Raw genomic sequence first — 26,137 nt, forward strand, 5'->3', positions numbered from 1 at the left:
TTGGTTTTGCTGCTCCTGATTCTGCTCTCTACAGATGTTAAATACCAGTGACCTGCTTCTGCTCCTGCTCCTGCTCCTCCTGCTCCTGAATCCTCCTCCTGATCTCTGGCCCCTGACCCCAACCACTGTTGTTAGTCCTGTTGGGCTGCTGGTACCTTCTGCTACATTTTCAGAACTCACAAATGTGGAACCACTCTCAGGGCAGCTGCTAAAAACAGGATGTGCTTTCCTTAGGCAATAATTTGCCTCCTTACTCCCTGTCTACATGACAGGGGAACTCAGGGGGGAAGGGGAAGGAAAGAAATTTACTCTTCTAAACAGGAAGTAAAATTGCAAGCATGGCTCACTCTATTGACAGATCAGTACCTTGCCTATTCCAAACAGGTTCTAGCTTTAAGATGTTTTTTCTTCCTACCATTCATGAGTGCACTGATACTTTCACTTATCTTGCCTGATATTCAGGGGAGAAATTCATCTCCCTAAAACCCTTCACCATTTGGGCCTGCCCAGTCTCTAAGATTCGTCTAGTTTGAAATTCCTCAAAATTATGTTCTCCCTCACTATGGGAGATACCAGAGCTCTGACAAAAGGAATTTGAATGGATACACAAGGAACTTTAAAGAGACTGGAGGGGAGAATTTTAAGTCTTTTCAGACTCCATTGTTTTATGAAAGTCTATGTATTCTATTATATTTTGCTGATTGTTTTGTTTACGATTTAATTATTTTTGGTTTTAAATTCATATGTTAATCTGATGAATACTATTCTGTTACATTGAATCATTTTGATCTACTGTGTTTTAACTACTATTATATTCTGTTACCTTTCCCTTATAACCATACTGAACAAAATATCATTGTATAAGCCCATAAAAACAGCTTTTTTTTTCCATTTTGGTTTTGTTAATTGTCACATAGATGATGGATGGACTCCGTCAACCCCATTAACAACCTTTGAAAAATGTAATGAATTAAATATCTCAAATATTTTTCAAACATGATTTTTAAATATTTTTCAACAACTCTCACTGATCATTTTTCCTGCCTCTGAGTTAAGGGTACATTTTAGTAGAAGTGCAATTATATCTCTACCTCCCCATTTGTAAAGCAATATATTTTTTTTTATTTTTAAAACTTTTTATCATTGTTTTGCTTGCATGTGCAATATACTACTTTAGTTTTATTTTTCCCTCCTTTTTGTATTTGAAGTACCAGTATTGAGATTTTATTTAATATTTTTGTTTTGCAGTAATATATGTTTAAAATACATTTGCCCTAATCTCAATGCTTACCCAAAAAGCTTTAGACTATAAAAACGATGCCATTAATTGTCTAAAAACATCATGTGACTTTGCTTAATGATTCTGTCTGATTCCAGGAGATGGGAATACAAAAAGCCATTGCACAGTACCAAAAAAGCACAAACTACTTGCATAGTGCCAATCAGACACAAAGTCAGAGACCAAACCAATCCTACCTTGATTGATCACATTCTGTGCAAAGAGTGCAAGGACTTGATCATGTGTGAACTTTAGGTTGTGACTGTTTAATGTGTTAAATGCAGGATTTCCTTGTAACTCACACTCTATATCAAATACATAACATCAATTGTTCTGGCTCCAGTACCACTGAGAGAAATTGTAAAATTGTACCAAGTAATGCTGTTTCCTATTTGCTGCAAAATCTACTCCCTTTTCTATCTTTCATAGTGTGACAAACTTTCTGTAGTCCTGGCTACTGACTGGGTAAATGCATAATTGGTTAAATAACTTTAATTGGGCCCTGATTCAAAGACCTGTTGTAGGTTTACTTTCCTTTGCATAGAATTTTACCCATAAGATTTTTATACTTTATATTTATCCCAGAAATTATTGTTTCTCTTTTATTTTGATTTATTTTGATGTTTTTGATTTTTCTTGCCAATTGTTCATATACTTCATAAGTCAGCCATGCATCCCTAAGTGACCCCTGTGTTTTTCAATGCCTTCTTCAGAGGGTTATGTATTATTATTTTAAAATTCAAAGTTTTAATTCTTTTTGAGAGTAATTTCAGGATAAGAAATTTGCTATCTCTCCAAATCCAGAAAGTGAAAAAGTTTGGAGAAGACACCATGAAAATGTCTACACAGACAAAATGATGTACCAGAAGATCCAGAGTGAACTTTGGGATATGGTGATTTGAACTATGTAGGGTTGAGTGCATTAGTTTTTTTATGTATACTCTTATGATGAAGGTGACTGCCCCCTAACTGGCTTTTGGATAGAGCAATATTTCTCAACTCATAGCTATAAATTAAAATCTTAAGAATATCAGATATATGATATCATAATAATAATAAGAATATAAGAATATGTGAAAAGATATGTAAAAGACATGGGAAATTAATATTAACAAATAAAAGATGAATACAAAAGAGGGATATGAAGGGGTATGTGATGACTCAATTCAGGGAATTAAGAAAGGATATAGGCAACATGGATTATAAAAAGATTATTAAATTTGGAGTTAGAGATCCTGGGATTGAATTCACTTTTTACCAGTGTGACCCTAATGAGAGAAGATTCAACTAGACCTTTGATATCCCTCCAAGCTTTAAATATCTAGGGGAAGATGTTTAAAAACTTCATAGAAAGAGATGCTTTGGGATCTAGATGGTAAAGAATGGGAATGATTTCAAGAGACAGAGGTGTAGAGTAATAAATGTTATAAAAATAGAGAAAATGATCTATGTATTCATGTAGATGACTTTGAATACAAGGACAAATTTCTGTGTTTCCTACCTACAATTATTCTATGTCCTTTTTGTGAAACTTTGCTGACATTTTCCAAATATTTTATTTCTTTTGAAATATGAAACTTAACAGCCCACTGATGGAAAAGCCTCTTGGATGCTTCTGAAATATAAAGGGATACAAGACAAAAGCCATACAATATTTTGGCATTCCATCAATAACCAGAGATTCTTTTTCTCTCAGGATCAACCTCTTTGCATTCATGTTTCATGATAGCCATGTTGAAAATTAAATTGCCTGAAATTGCCTGAAAGGCAGCAGCTAAAATTAAAAATCATAGTTATAAACAAACTACAAATTATTAAAAATTATTGACCTATTTATTAAATGCTTTTTAAAAAATCATTTCATTCTTAAGAATAAATGAAAATGTGCTTCAAGTTTCACAGTAAAATATTTCTTAGTACTTACTAAAGAATGATTAAGAGTTGAAATAATTAGGAGCCAAAAATTCTAATATCTTGAGTTAAAAGTAAACATTAATAATTTGCATTTGTATAAAATTTAAAGATTTATGTATTTTTATAAAAGAAAAACCCTATTTTAGGTATTATTATCCCCATTTTTCAGATGGAAAATTATAGTTCAGGACCCATGGACTCCAAAAGAATGCTACTCTAATGTATAATCAGGGAAAGAAGGCAATCTAGAGGTCTTAAAAGCTATGCAAACTGTGGCATATTCAATAACAGACTGAGACTTTTTTTTTTTCTGAGAATCACCCTTGCTAAGTAGGGAGAGATTCATGACCAATAGACCAGCCTATTGGAGATAAAGTATTTGTCCACAACTACTCATGAAATATAAATATATAAAATTATCCTCAATCAATTTAACATGTCACCACCTTGTACTTCAGAGGTGATTGTGGCAGAGCAGAAAAAAAAAGTAGAAGATGCTAAGAATCACCCAGTTTTTTGACCACCTATAAATTTTAATTTGATCTTGATATTTTAAAAATAAACTTTTTCAATGACCAATGAGAATGAAAGAACTGAATAATATCAATTTTAATATTCTTATAATAAATAGATCTCTTTGTCTCTCTGCATACACATATATACATACATACATACATATATACACACATAGATGTGTAGATATACCCTCATATATGCACACACAATAATCCCCTAATACACTACTTAGGCATTTACATACACAAAAGAAATGAATAATATATTTTTATATGATAGTGCACTTTGCCTTGAAGGAGCAAGTGAAATAATTAGAAAAATTTCTTTCATCATTCATACAAAGGGAAAAAGCAACATATTTCACGGTATATATGGGCAACTCTTATTTCAGTGTTCATGATCATTTTTTTCTTTACAAAAAGACAATTACATGTATAATTTCAATTCATGTGTCAATATTTAGTACAAAGTTTAATGGGGCAGAATTTTTTTAATTTCTGGACATTCTCCAATTATTTTTAAACCCTTATATTCTGTCTTAGAATCAATACTATATATTGATTCCAAGGAAGAAGTTATAAGGACTAGGCAAAGGGGGTCAAGTGACTTGTCCAGGGTCACACAGCTAGGAAGTGTCTGAGGCCTGGGGCTCAATCCACTGAGGCACCCAGCTGCCCAAAATTCAGCTAAAGAAGAAGAAATCTCGGCAATTGAAAACTATGTAGAAACCTCATTTTGCTGTCATAAATACATTTTTTCATGAAAAAACTGAAAGATATTGGATGTGACAAGCGCAGAATATCACTAAAAAAGAAATTAGTGCTATTTCAACTTGGTCATTTCTAAATAAGTTGTCTGCATAAATCAAACTATAAACTTATTAGAACAAAGATTACAGCTAGTTCAAAGCTAGAAGAAAATGACAAAAGTTAGTCTTCAATTAAAATATTGCAACCTTAATTTCTCAAGACAAGTTTGACAATGAAAACAGAATATGATCAAAGAAAAAAATATTTTAAATGTTTAATGATTGGGAGGAGAGAGATAATATATGACCCCATATGAAAAAGTTGGAGATCATTCTTCCAGATATGTTGCTTTGTAATGGAGATTTCTTGTTCTACAATTTTTAGAGCATATGTTAATATACTGTCCAAGGCTCTGATCTGCTTGTTATGACTAAAAAGTCTTTTCATGTGGCAAAATAGTGAGAACTAAAAATAATTCAGAAAACATTTTTTTATCCAGGGCCTGATTTTGATCTGACTCCTTTTCCCTTAGTTACTATTTAATTGAAACAGGGATATCTCTGTTAAACCTCAGGTTCTCCTTATCTGAGGCCAAAAGCTCTTTCTTTTGATGTTGGTGGTGCTTTTTTGTATATCTTCTTTCTCAATATAAATGAAGCACTATGGAAATGGTTATAATCTTTTGACCTTTGAAAGGCCTGGACAACAAATAACTACAATCTAAGAGCTGGAGTCAATTCTGTGATTTGCAAAAAAAAAAAAAAATCAAATGGTGAAGAAAGGAGGGTAGATTATATCTTTGGAAGTAAACTTGGTGTCATGGATCCTGTAAAGTTTTAACCCATTCTATTCAGAGGCACAGGAAAATGAAGAATATAGGACCAGATCAGATGTTTGTATTTCTGAATAAATGAAACTGAAAGCATTAGTTACTGGTATCTGACAATGGAAGGGGTTGTTGATGGTTTTAGAGGGGCATATGAGTATTGGGGCTTATGCTGACAACAGACATGCTACAATCTCTTCCTGAGGGTAAGGAGTAGCCAGTATAGTTTTAGAAATATTAGGTCAAATTACCATAATTTATTTCAGAAATTGATTGTCAAAATTAATTTCAGTAACAAGAAAATTAATCACCAGTCATCAAACAGTTTACTTAATTCTATGTTCCATTTCTGTTTGAAATAAAATTTAGTTATTTCATTTTTTTCCTTTCCTATACATGGCAATTCCTAAGTAGACTTTTTGCCCTCACTATTGTTCACAATGTGGTTGCCAACTCTAATACAGGAAACTCTTTCCCTTTCTATTTCAGCTCCTTTGATGTATCAGTTCATCTCTACACCATACTCTATTCCAGACATCTGTTACTCTTTTGTCCTATTGTTCCCTATAACTCTCTAAGTCTCCAACATAGCTTAGGGACCTTTTTTGGTGGAACTAACTCCTTCTTTTGCTTTGGTACATAGCCTTTTCCCAAGCTGGATTGCTCGGGTTATCCAAATCTGTCCCTTGTATCCACACATTTTATATTTGTCTTCCTATACACAACTGGACTGTGAAAAATAATAATAATTCACTTTTTTGTCTCTTGACTTTTCTCATCAAGATTAGATCTGGTGCATTTTCTAGATCTGTTTGGGTGATTTTGGTGGGGGGAGGAAGGGAGGGAGTTAATTTCTGTATTTCTTCCCCTATTCCATCATCTCACTTTGTCTCTTCCCACTCTCTTTTAAACCCTATGATTTCTGGCTTCTTTCCTCATCAATGTAGACTTCTTAAATAAACTAATATCTTTTAAAAATACTTACTCTTCTTGGTTTTTCAGAAACTTTTGAAATGATTGGCTACCTCTCTCTTCTTGGACATTCTTCCACCCTTGATTTCTGTTATGTCATTTTCTTCTGGCCTACTCATATCTGTATCTGACTGTTTCAGTTTCCTTTGTTGTATATTCCAAGTGTGTTAAAAGTGGATGCAAACATGGTCTCTATTCAGGCTGTTCTTTTTACTTTCTACATTCTAATTTGATGATTTCATAAGTTCTCAGACTATTTGTCTTCATTTCTATTTCCTTTATACATATATACACATTTATATAATTCCCTCAAGACTCCTGACATATCATAAATGATTATATATTTCAAAATGAATGTCCTATAGGCATTTCATAGTCAACACGACTAAGAATATAAGAGATCTGTAGAAATATTTATTTACAAATCAAAAGTAAAGTCTTTACTATTAAAGAAAGTGCAGCCTATATACAAAGAAATTAATGCAATCATCTTGGATATATTAATAAAAGAGATATCATTAAGGACAATGAAGATTTTTGTTTTTAATAGCTGGCTTAAATGAAATGTGTACAGAGGAAATTTGTGCATGAGGTAACATTGGTGACATGTCATCAAAAAGGATAAAGAGGAAAACAGTTGAAATGAAATAAAAATATATAGAGGAAATTTATGACTAAGATAACATAATTGTATGACAGTTCAGGCATTGATTCACAAAGTATTTGAAAGTAAAAAAATATGTTTTGACAGAAATTCCAGATTTTATAAAAGCTTAAACAGAAGGAAAACATTACTTAGGAACAATCAAATATTGGGAATGCCTACTTTTTTCTTCTATATATAATGCTTATGAATATAAAATTATAAAAACCTTTTTAATGGTGTTACTCAAAAGAAATAAGCAAAAGCAATGTAGAGCAAAAACAAGGAGCTGGAACAGAAGCATATGTCAACTGAGTTTAAAAAAAGACAGAGGTCCTAATTATGACCTTTGACAATGCAAGAGCAAAAATAGATCTAAATAAAACATAAACAGTAAAACTAATCTTGTTACAATATATAATAGACATTGAAGACATATTAATACTATACATATGTGCCAAATCATTTAGCATCCATATACTTAAAGGAAAAGTTAAATGAGTTATAGGAGGAAACTGATAGTAAATCTATACTAGTGGGGAAACTCAATATGTTCCTTTTATAAGTAGATAAATTTAACTATTAAAAAAGTAAGGAAAACATAAGATCAATAGAATTTTTAAAAAGTTAGACATGATAGAACTCTGGCAAAAATTGTACCCCCAATATAGAAAAGCATACATATTAAATGTCCCCTTTTCAGCTTGATGCAATTAAAATGAGAATCAATAAAGAGCCATAGAAACATAGATTAAAATTTAATTTTCAAATTAAATAATCTTTAAACATGACTGTGTCAAAGAAATCATGGTAAAATCAAAAACTTTGGTAAGGAAACTAAAAATGAGATACTGGAACAAAATTTGTAGGATAAAGCAAAAGTGGTACGTAGGGGAAAATGTATTTCCCTAAATCCTTGTATTAATAAAAAACAGAAAGAACTGTTTAATGATTTGAAATTTTAAAAAGTTTTGGAAGTTATTTTGCAATTACATAGCAATAGATTTGACAATCTAGGGTAAAATGGGAATACTTAGAAAAAATAAATTATTCAGATTAGCAAAAGAAGAAATACAATACTAAAAAAAAAAAACCATCACAGAAAAAATAATTATACAAAGAACTACATAAGAAAAAGGTTCCATAGCCAGATGGATTCTCAAGTGAATTCTACTAAACATTCAAAGAACAACTAATGCCAATATTAAATAAACTATAGAAAAATAAGAGACGAGGGTATATGCTTCCAAACTCTTCTTATGACATACATCAGTATGGTATTGATATCTAAGCTATAAAACATTAAAACAGAGAAAGAAAATATAGAGCAATCTCCATAATGATCAATTTTTCAAAAAAAATTAATAAAATTCTAGCAAGAAGCTTAAGGTATAAAATCATATACTATATGCAGGTGAGTTTTATAAGAGAAATGCAGGGATGGTTCGATATTAGGAAAAACATCAGTATAATTGGTCATTTCAATAACAAAACCAATAGAAACAATATGATAATTTCAATAGATGCAGAGAAAACATTTGACAAAATAGTAGACCCATCCTAATTTTAAAAAATTAGAAAACATTTCAATAAATAGAACATTCCTTAAAATGATAAATGGCATCTTTCTAAAACCATTAGCAATCATTATCTATAATGGATATAAACTAGAAACCAGAACCCCTCCCAATAACACCAGGGTTGAAATAAAGATTCCTATTAGCACCACTATTATTTAATATTATTCTAGAAATGTTCACTACAGCAATAGAAGTAGAAAAAGGAATTGAAGGAATTATAATAGGTGATGATGAAACGAAGTTATCACCCTTTGCACATGATGGCATACTTAGAGAAATCTAGAGAATAAACCAAAAACCTAATAGAAATAACTAACAACTTCAGCAAAGTCGAAGGATACAAGATAAACCCACATGCATCATCAGGATTTCTATTTGCCACCAACAAAGTCCAACAGCAAGATAAAGAAAATGAAATTTCATTTAAATAAATCTAGACAATATAAAATACCTGAAATCACACCTATCAAAACAAACCTAGCAAATATATGAAGACAGTTACAAAATTCTCTTCACACAATTGAAGTCAGAGCTTAAGAAATTGAAAAGCATAAATTGCTCATGGATTGTCTGAGCCAATATAGTGAAAATGACAGTCTTATTTAATTTATTTATTCAGTGCCATAACAATCAAACAATACAAAAATTATTTCTTAAAACTAGAAAAGATAAAAACAAATCTCATTTGGAAGAACAAAAAGCTAAGAATGTAAAGGGAATTAATGGAAAAAAAATATTAAGGAAGGAGACCTGGCTATACCAGATCTCAAACTGCTCTATAAAGTGCTAATCATTAGAATATTCTGGTACTTATAAAGAAAAAGTGTGGTGGATTCATTGGAATAGTTTAGGTAATCAATATATTGCAGTTAATGGCCATAGCAACTGCATATTTGCTGAACCCAAAGACCGAATCTTTTGGTAAGGGAACACATTATTTGCCAAAAACTGCTAGGAAACCTGGAAAACAATATGGTAGAGACTAAATAGGGTTCCAGATCTCATACCACATACCAAGATAAAGTCAACATTGATACTTTATCTAGAAATAAAGGATGATACCATATACAAATTAGGAGAACATGGAAAAGTTAACCAGTCAGAGTTTTGGATAAGAAGAGAATTTATAATCAAACAAGATATATTTCACAATAGCAAAAATGAAAAAGATAATTTTTACTACATTTAATCAAAAATGTTTTGTATGCAAAACCAATGCAACCAAAATTAGAAAAGAAACAACAAATTTGTATGAAAAATCTTATAGCAACGCCTCGTTTCTCACATACATATAGAGCTGAGTCAAACTTATAAGAATACAAAGACCCAATCAAAAAATGTTCAAAGGATATGAAAAATTAGTTCTCTGAGAAAGAAATTAAAACTACCTATGGCTATATAAAAATGCTCCAAATCACAATTTATTTAAGAAATACAAATTTTAAAAATCTGAGATACCACCTCGCACCTACCAGATCAGCTAACATGACCAAAAAGGAAAAAGAAAAATGTTTGTGGGGATGTGGGAAAATTGGGACATTGATATACCATTGGTGTAACTATTTAGAGATACAAACATTTTGGAAAGAAATATGGAACTGATATCAAAGGGCCACAAAATGATCCATATCCTTTCAATCAGCAATACCATTACTCAGTCTGTATTCCAAAGAAATCAGAGATAAAAGGAAAGGACGTATCTGTACCAAAATATTTGTAGTAGCTCTTTTTGTAGTGGCAAACAATTGGAAACTTATAGATCATTTAATATTTGGGGAATGGGTGAACAAGTTCTTGTATATGGTTGTAATGGCATTCTATTGTTCCATAAAATACTACAAACAGGATGAGTTCAAGGGGAAAAAAAAACATGAAAAAAACTTATATAAACGGATGCAAAATGAAATGATGAGAACCAGGAGAACAATATATATGTAAATAGAAATATTATGCAATTGTGAATGACTAAATTATTATGCACAAAGCAAGTTTCCAAGATAAATACAGACTAATGATGAAAAATGTTATCCACGTCCAAAAAAAAAAAACTATTGGAGTCTGAGTACAGATCAAAATGTGACATCTTATACTATATTTCTTTCATATTTGACATCATGAAATATGCAATATAGAAATTTGTAGTGGATGAACATATGTGTATAAACCATATTTGTCTATTTACTACCTCTGAAAGTGGGATAGGCTACAGAGGCATAAAATATAAATTTTAAAATGTCAAAATAAATTATGAAAATTTTTGCTTTTTATAGCAAATATTTTAATTGGGAAAACAGGACTTAGTAAGGAATATCAGAATAATCATTTACTATTTATTAGCATAGTTAATATTACTTATATTAATAATATTAACATATTCGATTGTGAATCATAATATTGATATATAGCAATAATGTCAATATCACAAATGAATATCAGTGATTGAGGGGAAAATACAAACACAACCAAAATATGAATAAAACATATAACTATGATTAATGTAATAATATAGTTGAAAAATCAAAGCTGAAAATCAACCAAAGTAAAATGGAGAATCTCATGCTTTGTAAAAGTAGTCCATGACACAATGAGGAATTATTAACAGTGGTATAACAGATGCCATCTGAGAAATTATTTACAAGAAGAAAAGAACAATCATATAACAAGAGCAAGGCATAAGTAATGAACGACTTAGATACTCATCTGAAACCCACCCATTGTTAGGGCCATGAGGAAGGTCCAAAGCATATTGGATGTATGTGTGTGATGACACATACAAACATAAAACAAACACTTACAAACATATATGTAGTCTAATGTTTATATTCACTATTCTCTCTATAAACATGTATGCACATATAAAATATGTGTATATTTGCACACACTAGTGTATACCAATACACATTTAATTATATTTTGCTCCAGTGAGTTTGTAATTTGTCAATACCTCTGAAGACAATAAAACTCATTTTAAATTTGTACATTCCCTAGAATCTAGTCGCAACATTCATTAAATCAGATGATATGTTCAAAAGGTTCTTGCTTCAGTCCATTTTCATTTATATTCATTCAGATCAAAGAATTCACCAATGGCAAAGAAGAGCATGATATATGCTGTATTCTTTTGATTTAAAATAAATAATTACTTGGGAGTTCAAATTTTCCAGCAATAGAAGATTTAAAAATCTTAGAAATAGATAGTTGACTGTTTTCTAATAGAAGATTAGTTTGCAAGAAGCATTTTATTAATATTCTACATTCTTTATATCAGATCTAGTTTCCTCATCCTGAAAACTGTATATTCAGTTTACTCATTTTCTCTCATGTTTCCCATGAAGAAAGTATGTCGGTATTATTTGTAAGCAAAATGAAGTTCAAAATTTGGAAAGAGTATTTACCTTAATTAAAAATCATTTGATGCTGATGTTTGTGACCCCTCAAAGGAAAATTAAAGGAAGAATTTGATGTGAGTTAGTTTGACAGTTTGAAAGAAGCTTAACTTACACCTTATGTCATTCATCCATCAGATGTCGCAGCATATATCTCTAGGGAGAACAAGCATCCATTTTGCTCTCCCAAATGCACAGATCAATCTCAGTATCTGTCAGAGGAATCCACAGAGGAAAAGATGAAAGGACTCATTTTGCCAAATTTTGACTGGCTAAACTTGGTTGGTTCTGAATATTAAATTAACTGGAGAACTTAACCAAAATTATTTTTTAAAGTATTCAAACAGTAAAAGGAAACAGAAAAAATTAAAAACCTTGAGTTTTTTATCATTAAGTTCATCATAATCATCAATTAATATATTACAAAAGTTGAACTTTTTTCTATACCCTTATTGGCCACTAATAAATGAATCATTTTTAAGGCTGATTGCCTTAAGGTATTATGGTATAGTGAACTATAAATTAAAATAATATCATTCATTTATTATAATTATTAGATTGTTTTCACATTGTAGTTTTCCTATCTAACCTACCCTCTTGTTTTATTCTAATCCTTTTAGCTATCACATTCCTAAGAAGATCCAAAAATATTTAGAGAGTAAGAACATTTCAATAATTGAAGTTTTAAGTATCTTTTAGGATTATTTTTCTAATTGTATTTGTTATATTATAAAATATTCCCTTGGATTTTTATTTAATTTTACTTAATAACTCAGGTTTATCTGTTTTTATATAGTTTTTAATGTAATCTCAATGTTTAGCCAGTCTCCAATTGATGGTTCACTGTTTCAATTTGTTGATACTAAGACATCAAAAATGGAAGGTCATTCCTGAAAGGGTCTTTGCATGCCCTCATGTGCTGGGCCTTCTTGAACAACTTATACTCGCTATTAGAATTATGAAGACATTGGAAAGGCTTTTTGTAGAAGAAGGAATGTAGTCTAGAACTCAAAGAAAATAAAAGTAGCTAAAAGAGACCATAAGGGGGAAAATTCCTTGAATGAAGGACAGCCAGTTCTTTGTGAATAAAGGAAGGAAACACTGTTTCTTTTTCAAGAAGTATTCAAGGGCATCAGTGTCACATAAAATAACTAGAAATGTTAGAGGCAAGATTATAATGGGCTATGAATGCCAAATAGAGGATTTATATTTTATTGTAGAGTTGATAGGGAACTACTGAATGTTTTATTGAGTAGTAGGGGACATGGTCAGATCTGAATGTTAGGAAAATCACTCTGGTGTCTGAGTGAAAAATCAACTTAATTGGAGAGAGATTTGTGGTATTTCCTCTGTTCCTCGGTTGTATTTTATTTTTTTTTTCTGATAAAGTAAACCAATAGTGGTTTTATACATAGCACTGAATAAGTAAATTAAGTTAGCTAGTATTAACCTTTTTTTTAACATTAGCTTGTCCAACTCATGAACAATGACTATCTCTCCAATTGTTTAGATCTCTATATGAAGAGAGTTTCTTATTACATTCTTGTTTTTATTTTAGTAGGTAAGATTCCAAGTATTTAATAACGTTCAGAGACACTTTAATAGATATTTTTCTTTCTATTCTTTACTGTTGGTTTTTGTTGTTAATATAGAGAAACATAGGCAATAAGGTGATTCTGAGTTTTTGTTTTAATTCTGCCACACCTAAAAACATGTTCATTCTTTCAATTAGTTTCTGTTGTTATTGACTGTCCAAGGCCATGATGGTGAACTTATAGCAAGTGTGCCACAAAGGGCACATGGAGCCCTCTCTGTGGGCATGCTTGCAATCATCCACCAGAGTTTATTATTAGTATGCCAGAGGGACACAGGGTAAAGCTATTCCCTTCCCCCTCTCCATGTGGCTGAGAACATTCCTTACTTCACTGGCCCCTCTGCCCAACAGCTAGCTGGGAGCACTTCCTCTATCCCCTGTCTTGGGTAAGGAAGGTGGTGGGGCTCACATACTGCATGAGCATGTGGCAGAGATGGCAGCCTATTAAGTCTGTGGTGAAGGTGATTCCAGTGGTGAGGTTGGGGAGGACATGGGTTTGAAAGGAGCATAGGTCACAGCATGGCACACAGCTGGAGAGGAGAAGAGCTGTAGGAGAGTGGAATACTGAGGCCACTCTCCTCCCCCTTTCCACATATGCCTCTCAACACCCACTCCTCTACCCATTCCAATAGCCCAATAGAAGAGCTTCCTCCATCCTCTGTCTGAAGTAAGGGGTGGGGATAGGGGACCACATAGAAGAGACCAGGAATGGCACTCAGTCTCTAAAAGGTTTACCATCACTGGTCTAATGTTTGCTAAGCAAAACATCATTTCTTTGCCCAAAAGTGATAGATTTGTTACCTGATTTCTTGTGCTTATTCCTTCAAGTTATGTATATTGCAATATTGCCATAGCTAGCATTTCTAAATTAATGATCAACAAAAATTTTTATAATTCATATCCTTGTTTCAATTTTTATCTTATTGGAAAGATTTCTAGCTTATTTTTAGGCTAATGCTTATAGTTTCAGGTATGTATTATTTATTTTTTAAAGAATGATTTATTATTATTAATTCTAATTTTAATAGAAATGGTTGTTAGATTTTGTCAATTTTTTCCACATCTAGTGAAAAGATTTTAAAACTCTTCTGGTTTTTTTATTAATATGAACACTAAGGTTTATGTTTTTTTTTTCTAATGTAGAACTATTCCTCCACTGCTGGTACAAATCAATTCTAGTGATAGTATTCATTCTTTGGGATATATTACTATTGTTTCTGTTTTTATTTATTTATTTATTTTAAATTAAAATTTTGCATCAATATTTACTACATAAATTATAGTTTCCTCTTATGTTTTGATTCTCTTTGGTTAACTTTTAGAGACTAAGTGCCATTCCTGGTCTCCTCTTTGTAGTCCCCTATCCCCACCCCTTACTTCAGACAGAGGATGGAGGAAGCTCTTCTATTGGGCTACTGGAATGGGTAGAGGAGTGGGTGTTGAGAGGCATGTGTGGAGAGGAGGAGGAGAGTGGCCTCAGTACTCCACTGTCCTGCAGCTCTTCTCCTCTCCAGCTGTGTGCCATGCTGTGACCTATGCTCCTTTCAAACCCATGTCTCCCCAACCTCACCACTGGAATCATCTTCACCACAGACTTAATAGGCTGCCATCTCTGCCACATGCTCATGCAGCATGTGAGCCCCACCACCTTCCTTACCCAAGACAGGGGATGGAGGAAGTGCTCCCAGCTAGCTGTTGGGCAGAGGGGCCAGTGAAGTAAGGAATGTTCTCAGCCACATGGAGAGGGGGAAGGGAACAGCTTTGATTCTCTTGCATAACTTTGAATTTTATTTTTCTTTACTGTTTGATGGAATTCACTTGCAAATGCACCTGATATCTTTTTTGTTTGTTTTTAGTTTTGATATTCATTTATGAATTGTAAAATTATTCTTTAAAAAGTAAATTTATTTAACTTTTCTATTTCTGGTATCTTTATAATCTGTGATATTTATAGTTTGTCTTCTATTTCATTTAGATTGCAATTTTATTGGAAGAGTTGAGTAAAAAAGCTATTCATAATTGCTTTAATTACATTTTCATTTTGAATTAATCTTTTTTGATACTCTTAATCTAGGTTATCTGCTTTATTCTTTATTATTATTATTATTATTATTAAAGCTGATACTGTTATTGTAATGTGGAAATTTAGAAGTTCTAGAATAAAGAAATGGACTACATATTAATTAAATTCCTATTTGGGATTAGGAATTGTGCTAAGAGCTTTAATAACATTATCTTGTTTGATATTCATAACTATACTGATTGTTATTATTATCCTTATTTTATATTTGAAGCCACTGATACATGTAACAGACAGAGTTAAGTGATATACCAATAGACACTAAACTAAAAACTATTTGGGGCTGGATTAGAGCATACTATTTCATCATTCTAAACCCAGTATTAGATTTTCTCTGTAACAGTTTAAGTAATGAAATGCTTAGTGAAATACTGACTAAAAATACTTCAAAATGTCTATCAATGTTTCTAAAAGTATTATTTCAATGCCATATACAAAAAATCACATAGGGAATCTATGATATCAACACAAAATTAATGAAAAAATGATTCCATTTTGACTCTATGTGAATATATTGGTAAGACTGTACATTTGTGACTTTTTTAAAATATAACATATATTATTCAGGATCCATACCTATAGGAAGGGAACCAAGTGGGGTCAATGGCCCAACTATATATATTTACATATATATGTATGTATATAAGTGGAAAAGGAATCCGAATCTTTATTGATCCTTGAATATATCCTTGATCTTTTTAATAGTTTTTTTTCTAGAATACATTAATACAACTTTCAATAATCATTTTCCGATATTTTGTGACCCATGTTTTCTCCATCCCTTCCACCTTTCCCTGCTCCCCAATATGGCAGGTAATATGATATAGGTTGAACATGTGTTATTATATAGTACATATTTCCATGTTCATCATATATTGAAAGAAGAAACATGATACTTTCACAAGATAAAAAATTCATGGAGGAAATAAAGTGAATGTATGTGTCAATCTGTATTCAGATTCGATCAGTTCCTCCCATAGCAGTGTATCAGCTTTTTATGTTTGTGATCTTAATAGAGCCTCCACTGAATCTGTGATCTAATCAAATTGGATATTATCTATCACTTATGTAGTTCTTAATCATTCTATCCTGTCATTTTTATCAATTTTCTCCTATATTTGGCATAGAATGTCTATTCCACATTTTGGATCCTTCCAGTTTGTTCTTGACAAAATAATAATAGTATACCCAATAGACCAAATTTAAAACATAGGAGCATTTTGGAATCCAACAGTAGAGATATTAGGATAAGTAGTGAAAATAGGTGGAATATTAATCATTGCATCAATCAGTTTTAGAGTTGAAACATAAAATGCCCCCTTCTCTTTAGGAGTTGGGAAATAGAGTTAAAAGAGGCCCTATTTTGATATATCATAGATAAGGATTGGAGTACAAGGAGGATTCACTAAGGTAGGTAGGGAGTGCTCTATGTAGAATGAACTTGCCTGAAGTGAAAAAAATTCAAAAAGTAAACATATAGCAAAGAGTTTTTTTTTAAATAAAATTAATATTAAGTTAAAATTTGACAGAAATGATTTAGTAGGCAGCCAAGAGTAAGTTTAGATGGTGTTCAGAACTGTGATTAACTTCACTAAGTTTAGCAATAAATGAAACTGTTATCATTTTCATCTGAAAAGTCATTCATTTGCCTGCTTTATAATATGTACTCTTAAAACATCTAGTAGGTAGGTTCAGGAGACTAATGGGGTGAAAAAAAAGTCCTTGTATTTTTCTCTTCTCTTGTCCTGGATATAGAAATTTGGAGAAAACCAAGGAAAATGGTTGGTGCTAGAAACCCTACAGAGTTAGCAATGAATTGAGTCATGTACTTACTTAGCTATAGGGTAAGGCAAAGATCATGACTTCTTTTGGTAAACAGACCTGATGCACATATTATACCATACTTAAACACGAGTAAGTTCTGCTGTATGTGTGAAATACATACCAGTGCTATAGAAGGTGGCCAGGGAAGCAGTGTCACTTGAAGAGTGTCAGATCCTCTTGAGAACAAGAAAAGGAAAGGAGTAGAAAGGAAAAGTTTAAGATGAAAGCAAATTTATTATCTATGGAGCAGGCTTAGCAGAAAGCTTAATGAAAAGAGAATGGAGTATTTAGAACAGGATAATGGTAAGAGGTGTATTGAGGGTGATGAGAAATCAGGAATATGAGCACAGTGGCAGCCACGGGGTTCAGAATCATTGTAATAGGGAGAGAATAAGTATGTAGGAATGTGATGATCACATAGGAATGAGTTCTGGTACACGGTGTGATTCAAAGAACTAGACAACAATGTATAGCTGGAAAGACAATATGATAGGAAGAGTTTCAGTGGGGCAATATAATTGTTAATAATCAAATCAAATTTCATCACCATTGGCATAATAGTATTGCAATCTGGTGCCCTATGACTACACTCAGAATTCTAGGAATTCTGGGAAATACATTGAATCCCTCAAAATAGAATAAAATATTTTAATATCAGTGACTTTTCATTTTTGTCTTCATATTATTAGCATGTAAAATAATAATAGACATCATAAGCACTTAATAAACATTTATCAGAATAAATTAAAGCAAATTAAACTGGACATGTTTTCTAATTATTCAGCATTGGAGATTAAATATTATAGCAACATAGGAAGTTTCCATTATTTTTTAATATTGAAAACTAATAGGCATCATTGTACTAACTAATTTTTTGACAATCTGGAATTTCAACTTTAACCTTGAAGATTTTTAAATATTCTATCAGATTCTCAATATGATTAAGAGTACTTAGTTTTGAAAGAGTGTGGAAGAGGCATGAAGGAAGCAAGAGTTTCAAGCATGCAAGACAGAAAGCTGGGGACATCATCTGTCAATCAAGGTGAAGATTCCAAATGGAATGTTCCCAGGAAAGGCAGTTGGATTCTGACCAGGAGAGGAACTGAGAGACCTTGGTGGCTCTAGGAGAGTGGTGGAGAAGAAACTGGGATTTCTAGCTTTGATCTATTTCTTTTGGTTTTGGAGAGAATTTCCCTTGGCTTCTGACTGAAGGGGGAAGAAGCTGAGAAACTGATACCTGTTAGTTTTCCTAATATTGAACCAGCCCTACATCCCTGGTATAAATCCTACTTGATCATGGTGGATGACCCTTCTGATCACTTGCTGGAGTCCTTTTGCTAGTATCCTATTTAAGATTTTTGCATCTATATTCATTAGGGAGATTGGTCTACAGTTTTCTTTCTCTGTTTTTGACCTGCCTGGTTTTGGAATCAGTACCATGTTTGTGTCATAAAAGGAGTTTGGTAGAACTCCCTCTTTGCTTATTATGTCAAATAGTTTGTGTAGTATTGGGATTAACTGTTCTCTCGATGTTTTATAGAATTCACTGGTGAATCCATCAGGCCCTGGGGATTTTTTCTTCGGAAGTTCTTTGATGGTTTGTTGGATTTCATTTTCTGATATGGGATTATTTAAGAATTCTATTTCCTCTTCTGTTAGTCTAGGCAGTTTATATTTTTGTATATATTCATCCATATCACCTAAATTAGTGTATTTATTGCCATATAATTGGGCAAAGTAATTTCTAATGATTGCCTTAATTTCATCTTCATCGTAGGTGCTGTCCCCCTTTTCATCTTTGGTGCTGTTAATTTGCTTTTCTTCCTTCCTTTTTTTAATTAGATTGACCACTACTTTGTCTATTTTGTTTGTTTTTTGAAAGTACCAGCTTCTTGTCTTATTTATTAAATCAATAGTTCTATCACTTTTGATTTTATTAATTTCTCCCTTAATTTTTAGGATTTCTAGTTTGGTTTTCTGCTGGGGGGTTTTAATTTGATCGCTTTTGAGTTTTTTATTTGCATTTCCAATTGATTGATTCTGGTCTCCCTAGTTTTTGATATATGCACTCAGGGATATGAATTTACCTCTGATTACTGCTTTGGCTGCATCCCAAAAGGTTTGAAAGAATGTCTCGCCATTGTCATTTTCCTTGATGAAATTATTAATTGTTTCTATGATTTCTTCTCTAACTAAATGATTTTGGAGTATCATATTGTTTAATTTCCAATTAGTTTTTGATTTGGTTTTCCATGTACCTTTACTGATCATTATTTTTATTGCCTTGTGATCTTAGAAGGCTGCATTTATTATTTCTGCTTTTCTGCATTTGTGTGCTATGTTTCTGCGACCTACTGAATGGTCAGTTTTTGTGAATGTGCCATGTGGTGCTGAGAAGAAGGTGTATTCCTTTTTATCCCTATTATTTTTCTGCATATGTCTATTAATTCTAATTTTTCTAAGATTTGATTCATTTCTTTCACCTCTTTCTTATTTATTTTTTGGTTTGATTTATCTAAATTTGATAATGGTTGGTTTAAGTCTCCCACTAATATGGTTTTACTGTCTATTTCTTCCTTCAATTCTCCTAGTTTCTCCATTAGAAATTTGGGTGCTATATTATTTGGTGCATACATGTTGATTAGTGATATTTCCTCATTATCTAAAGTCCCTTTTAACAAAATATAATTACCTTCCCTATCCTTTTTGATCAGGTTTATTTTTGCTTTGGCTTTATCAGATATCATGATTACCACTCCTGCCTTATTTCTGTCAGTTGAGGCCCAGAAGGTCTTACTCCATCCTTTAATTCTCACCTTGTGGGTGTCAACCAACCTCATGTGTGTTTCTTGAAGACAACATATGGTAGGGTTTTGGATTCTAATCCATTCTGCTATTCGTCTATGTTTTATGGGTGAGTTCATCCCATTCACATTCAAAGTTATGACTGTCATTTGTGGACTCCCTGGCATTTTGATATCCTTCCCTGGTTCTAACCTTTTCTTCTTCGGCTCTACCTTTTAGTCCAGTGATTTACTTTAAATTGGTCCCCCTTCTCCCCTCCCTTGATATGTTTCCTTTTTTAGTCCCTCCCTTTTTGTTCCCTCCCCTTCCCCCCTCTTTTTCCCTCCCCTTTTGTTTTCCCTGCCCCCTGCCCCCCTTGGTTTTCCCTTCTCCCTACCCTTGTTGGGTAAGATAGAATTCAACATCCCAATCTATCTGGATGTTTTTCCCTCTCAGTAAAAACTCTCTTCCTCTCCTTCTTATAGGAGTTTTCTTCCCCTCCCCTTCTTATGTGAATCTTTGTGTGAGAACGATTATTCTATTTGGTCTTTCTTTTCCCCCTATTTACACATTACATTTTCCTCACATGTTAGTATACATAGATTGATATAAATGTAGTCCTTATAGAAGAAAGTTTGAGTAAAAGAAGAAGATAACATTTTGCTCCTTTTCCCTTTCCTTCATATTTACCTTTTCAGGTATTCCATGCTCTTTGATTTTTGATATTGAACTTTCCACAGAGCTCTGGTCTTTTCTTTGCAAAAACTTGGAAATCTTCTATTTTGTTGAATGCCCATAATTTCCCTTGGAAGTATATAATCAGTTTTGCTGGATAGCTGATTCTTGATTGAAGACCCAGCTCTCTTGCCTTTCTGAAGATCATGTTCCATGCATTACGGTCATTCAGAGTGGAACTTGCAAGGTCTTGTGTGACCCTGATTGGCATTCCTTTATATCTAAATTGTCTTTTTCTGGCTTCTTACAGGATTTTTTCTTTTGTTTGAGAGTTTTGGAATTTGGCAATTACATTCCTGGGCCTTGCCTTTTGGGGGTTTAGTGTAGAGTGTGTTCTGTGAGCTCTGTCAGTGGTTATATTGCCCCCTTGTTCTAGAATCTCTGGGCAATTTTCTTTGATTATCTCTTGTATTACAATGTCGAGTTTGCTGTTTATTTCTGGCTTTTCTGGAAGTCCAATTCTTCTTAAATTATCTCTTCTCCCTCTATTTTCCAGATCTGTCACCTTGTCGGTGAGATATATTATGTTCTCTTCTAATTTCTTGCTCTTTTGACTTTGCTTTATCAGTTCTTGCTTTAAAGCCTGGTTTTCTTTTACAGTTTGGTCAAACTGGTTTTGTAGATGTGTGAATTTCTTTTGCATTATTTCCCACTTTTTCTCCCAGGTGGCTTCCATCTTTTTTATCATTTCAAATTCAAATTCTTCATGGGTTTGTGGAGAGTTTCCATTTCCTTTGGAAGGTTTCAGAGCATTTGCTTGTTTTTCCTCTTCTATCTCCTCTGTGTTTTGTATTTTTGCTCCATAAAATCTGTCCAACGTCGCCCACTTCTTCTTGTTTTTTTTTTTTTTTTAATTTTGGGACTTTTGTCCTTCTGTGGAATTTATCATCTCTATCTGAGTGGAGAGGGGGGATTAGCTTTTCTTATCTCCGTCTGGTGTTCAGAGGTTTTAGCCCTAGGCAGATTGTCCATTCTATTCAGTTGTTGTTCTGTTTTCCTGGGAAGCCAGGAGTTGCTGGTGTGTCCCTGTTAATGCCCTCCTCTCCTCAGCACCCTCCTGATGCTTCTCAGTTGCCTTACTTCCATGCTCTAAGCCTAGCTTGGCCCTTTTTCCTGTGCCTTAGCCAGCCAGATGAGCCTGCTTGCTGAGGGGGGAGGGGCCGTGGCTTCCTGGAGCTCTGAGGGCTCCTAATGAGATTAGCTTTCCCTGGGTTGAATTTAGTATGCCTTGAGGCAGGGATTTTTTTCGTGAGACTCCGATGGAAGGATCCAGCCAGGGGGTTACAAGCTCCCCCCTCTCTCTCTGTTTCTTTGCTGTCTGGGTGCCCCCTCGACTGGGTCATGTTGTTTTCAGGAAGAGGCCTTCAGAATAGCCGGCCCTGGGGTCCTTTTGCCAGCCCTGAGGGTTACTATTGTTTCCACGGACCCTGCTCTCTGAGGGTGAGGAGCCGCGGCTTCCCTGGGCTCAGGGCGAGGGCTCCTGATAAGAAGATTAGCTTTCCCTGGGTTGAACTGAGATTTGGATGGAAGGTTCCAGCCAGGGGGTTATGAGCTCCCCCTTCTCTCTCTGTTTCCCTGATGTCTGGGTGCCCCCAAGACTGGGTCAGGTTTTTTTCAGGGTGAGGCCTTCAGAATAGCCGGCCCTGGGGTCCTTTTGCCAGTCCTGAGGGTTGCTGTTTTTTCAGAAGACCCTGCTCTCTGAGGGGGAGAGGCCGCAGCTTTCCAGAGCTCCGAGAGCTCCTCCCAGGGGTTACAAGCTCCCCTGTCCCTCTCTGTTTCCCTGCTGTCTGGGTTCCCCCTAGACTGGGTCAGGTTGTTTTCAGGAAGTGGCCTTCAGAATAGCAGGCCGTGGGGCTCTGAGGTTGCCTCTGCTGCCTCGGACTTGGACTCTGCGCTCTGGGTTGGAGGGGGATGGGTCCTAGGACCTTCCTTCTGTTTACCCCTTAGGTCTGAATGGTCTCAGGTTCTGGCTTTTGGGGTGGGCCGTACCTTTTGGTCCAGGTCCAGGTCCAGGAGGAGGACTCCCAGGGTCTATGCTGTTGATCATTTTGAATTTCAGTGCCCTAGGAGCATTCGGTTTGAGATCGGTAAGGAAGGGTTTCAGGAGATCTGAACTTTAGCTTTCTCTAAGCCGCCATCCTGACCGCAAGTCGAAATTAACTTTTGATGGTGATTTTGTGTAATTGGAAGAAGAAAGAAGATATAACAGTTGTCCTCCATCTCTCTGTCTGTCCCTGAGTCACAGTTGTGACAGGATTGACATTTCCCAAAATCCTCCTAATCCTCTATATACATTAGGGAAAACATCATCCCTCTCATCTCATCTTACCTCAGTTCTCTATCCTGTTGTTCCCAATAAATCCCCTTACTTGAGAAAAGAAGAGTAAAGAATATTTCTCTGAAATCTCATGGTTCCCCTGAGTTACTAAAAAAGTGCCTGACTAAGACCAGGGGAGGGGAAAAGGAGGCAGAAGGGCATGGGTGGGAACTGGGAGATGAAGGGAGGAAGAGGGTATGAAATATCTTGATCTATTAGGCATCAGTAGTGATCAATAGGCAACTCCAGAATATCTCTCTCTAATAGTATCTCTCCATCTCTCAGAAGTATTTCTATTGGGGGCAGCTGGGTAGCTCAGTGGATTGAGAGCCAGTCCTAGAGATGGGAGGTCCTAGGTTCAAATCTGGCCTCAGACACTTCCCAGCCTTGTGACCCTGGGCAAGTCACTTAACTCCCATTTCCTAGCCCTTACCACTCTTCTGCCTTGGAGTATTGACTCCAAGACAGAAAGTAAGGGTTTAAAAAAAAGAAGTATTTCTATCCCATTCCAACTAGGTACCCTCAGGTTCCCATAGTATCTCTCTAGTCAGCTAGAGTACTCATTTAATACAACCAGAAATCATATCCACAGATTATTACAAGATCCCCCCCTCAAATCTTAATATTTTACAAAAAAAAATTGACTGTGAACCATGAAGGCAATAGTAAACATACAAAAAAGAAGCCAAATTACCCTAAGTGTGTGAAGTTGGGAGAAGAGTCTTATAGACTCATTGCTGTGAAATGCATGCACCATCCTGACTACCATACACTAACTTAATTTAATTTCATCTATCAATATCCCTATGTGTTCTATTTTATTATCAATGATGATGGGAAATTAATGCAGTTTTTCCATGAGATCCTATACTTTTATGCTTTTTCCTATTAGCCTATTTTCTTTTGATTCTTTGAAAAACTATTCACTTAAAAGTGAAACAAAAAACTTCACAGTCTATTTGCTGATGATTTTTATAAAAAAATTTCACACTTTATTAGAAAAACAGTAATTTGTTTTGACTATATTTTATAGCAAGAAAAATGTCCTAACTATGGTGCCAAACTATTTCCTATTCATAGTTCCATAAATAATGGATGATTAAAGACTTTAAAAAGAAGCTCTATGCATTATAAATAATTAAATAATATTTAATTTAAAATAATGCACAATAGAATATTACAGTATTATCTTTAAAATGTGTCTAGACAACTAAACTCTTCCCAATGAATCCCCATAGTTTAAAAGTATACATAGCTATATATTCTATAACTGAGAAGAGAAAGGTTGGCTTTGTCTAAAATGTTTTCTAAGGAATCTAGAATTGCATTCCTAATTAAATCAGAAACAAAACCATATACACCAACCCCCATTCACAGAGATGTCTAAACAATTCTTCATCCTCTCTATTCCCTCAGTTTCATTTTCTAAATTTTGGAATTCTAGTAAATTAAAGGAAGAAATATTCTTGGATGGGATTATACCTTTCTTTTTATTATTTTTTACATTAAAATAATGAAGAAACTGAGCCCTGGTAAACTTCTTTATGCATAGTAAACTAATATCAGAGACAGATTCAAGACATAGGTTTTCTGATTTCCAGGACAATAATACACTCTTTACAATATATGCTGTCCTTAAATTTTGCTTTAGAATGTCATATTTTCTATTCAGCTCTACTCTTTTTCATTAGCAATGTTTGAAAGTCCTCTATTTTTTCAAATGACCATTTTCCCCCTTCTAAGTGCTATACTATGTTTTACTAGGTAGGTTATTTTTGCTTGCAATTTAACCTCCTTTATCTTCTCAAATATCATATTCCAAACCCCACCCTCCTTTAGAGAGCAAACTGATAAATTTTATGAGATCCTATCTGTGGCTCCAAAGTATTTGAATGATTATTTCTGGCTGGTTGAAGTATTTTTCTCTTTCTCTTTTCATATTTGGGATTTAACTATAATATTTCTGGGAGATTTCATTTTGGGTTCTCTTTCAGGAGATAATCACTAAATTCTTTCAATTTTTATACTCTCTGATCTAATATGCCAGTGGAGTTTTCCTTAATAAATTCTTTAATTATGATTTCCAGGGACTTTCTTTGATCATGCCTTTTAGGTAGTCCAGTCATTCTTATTTATTTCTCCTCAATCTATTTTTCAGAGCAGTTGTTCCTTAGTGATTCTTAAAGTTATTTTAACTGTAAATTCAATGGTCTTATTTTGCTTTTAAAATTACAGAAATCAATGACCCATAGCCATATAATTTAAACTGAAAAATTTTAGAATTTGAGGAATTGTGGAGGGGGCAGCGAATTGCCTCAGTGAATTGAAAGTCGGGTCTAATTTGGGGAAACCTGGGTTCAAATTTTACCTAAGACATTTTTTTTACCTGTGTTACTCTAGGCAAGTCATTTAAACTCCATTGCCTAGCCTTTACTGCTCTTCTGCCTTGGAACCAATACATAGTAATGATTCTAAGACAGAAGCTAATAATTAAAAAAAAAGTAAAAAGGGACTTGGGTTATAGTGAGAATTTTGGTTTCCTTGAATGCTATATACATTATCATGTATCGCATTACCTATTTTCTCTAAGTTTCTTAATTCTGTACCCAATTCATTGTCTACTTAAGTTGCTAGTCCAATGATAGGCATCATAATGAAATTATTTAATATTCTAAAGATAATAACTATGGGTCTTGGTTCATGGACTTTGAAGAAAGTAGAGAAATTCTTTCAAGAATCCAACAACAACATCCAAATTATGTTCATGTTTGTTCAGAGCTTGGTTACTTGATATAAAAGTGGATATAATGATGATTGTGAAAAATATGATGAATTATATGACTTTATGTGAAATAATCAGGCTTTAAAATGCTATTTTATTACTCTTTATACACATAACTGTCCATTAAAATGGTTACTTCAAGAAGGAAGATAAAAT

This window comes from Monodelphis domestica, chromosome 3 (assembly GCF_027887165.1).
Source record: "Monodelphis domestica isolate mMonDom1 chromosome 3, mMonDom1.pri, whole genome shotgun sequence".
Lineage (NCBI taxonomy): Eukaryota > Metazoa > Chordata > Mammalia > Didelphimorphia > Didelphidae > Monodelphis > Monodelphis domestica.